The 1,135-nt window shown below is 34.5% G+C and overlaps 1 protein-coding gene across 4 annotated transcripts in view; it reads left to right on the top strand.

Moving 5' to 3' along the window:
- LOC107757653 (ADP-ribosylation factor-like protein 13B) overlaps positions 1-1,135 on the top strand; it is a 22,841-nt gene that overhangs the window by 4,648 nt on the left and 17,058 nt on the right. The window lies entirely within an intron of this gene.

The raw sequence follows: 1,135 nt of genomic DNA, 5'->3' as shown, positions 1-1,135 counted from the left end.
TGCCAAAACTTTTGGCAAAAAAAAAAATAATATATATATATATATATATATAAACTATTTATAAAGCGTGCTCATATTGGTTTGTTGTGTGTTAACCTTAATTGGCAATCACTCAGTAAAGCTATAAAGGTGTATGGACCTAATAATCTTAAAAAATAAAGAAACTTGGGCCAGTTTAGTAATTAGTGATGTATTGTCATTATGTATTAAGTCATCATAGCTGGTCTTCAGTGACAAATGCAAGTAACTTTAATGCATTTACACCAGTAAATGACAAGTATTTATGCTGATATTGTGCAAAATCCTTGCCTATGATAGCCTACATAATGATGAGATATGCAGATTTGCGTTGAGGGTGAAAATTAAAATACCTTATATTCACGTACCACATTAAGTGTTTGGATATACAGGGGAAAGTAATGAAAAAGGACGTTGTTTAGGAGGCTGAGATCTTTAATCATTTGTTTCTGGCTTTAGTCCTTTTCTACCTGATCTACCTGAAGATTACATGTTGGGCAGCACATCCTTGTTGATACATTTATCTTACTACACCACCCTGTGCATGCCTTGACAGTTTTGCATTAGTCCAGCTTTTCTAACAGGAAATAATACTACCTGACAGAATGATTTCAATGGTACACCTGTAAAAAGATCTCGGCACCTGGGGGCCGATTCTCAATTTCCCCTGGTGCTTGAGATAATAAACCTATTGATGTGCTTTTCTAAACAAGCTGTCTGTGGTTCATGTTCGATTGGGTCCTTGTTCTTGTTGGTATTTGGTAATTATACCAACACCACCATGTTGGATTCTTTACTATTTCATCTCTCTTAGCAATCTGTGGCCAGTTGCATAAAATGTTTAGACTAGTCTTACAAGTTAATCATCCAATTTTTTATTTAAAAAAAAAATTTTTTTTAAGATTGGTCATAATTTTTAAGTCAGTTACATAAAAATGTAGACTGGTCTAAGTTGAATCCGAAAATTAATATTTAAGTCCTTACATTAAAGTTCACACAAACTCTTTTCTCCGCTGTGGCTGTGAGTCATTCGTTCAGCCTTTAAACCCTGGTAGCATTCAGTTACGACAGTCAGCTCGGTAAAGCTCTCTCCAAGATCATTCTGTGTTCCCATTAT

The sequence above is a fragment of the Sinocyclocheilus rhinocerous genome, unplaced genomic scaffold (genome assembly GCF_001515625.1).
Source record: "Sinocyclocheilus rhinocerous isolate Xijiao unplaced genomic scaffold, SAMN03320098_v1.1 scaffold1254, whole genome shotgun sequence".
In the NCBI taxonomy this organism is placed as follows: domain Eukaryota; kingdom Metazoa; phylum Chordata; class Actinopteri; order Cypriniformes; family Cyprinidae; genus Sinocyclocheilus; species Sinocyclocheilus rhinocerous.
This window is presented reverse-complemented; position numbering and strand designations above follow the sequence as displayed.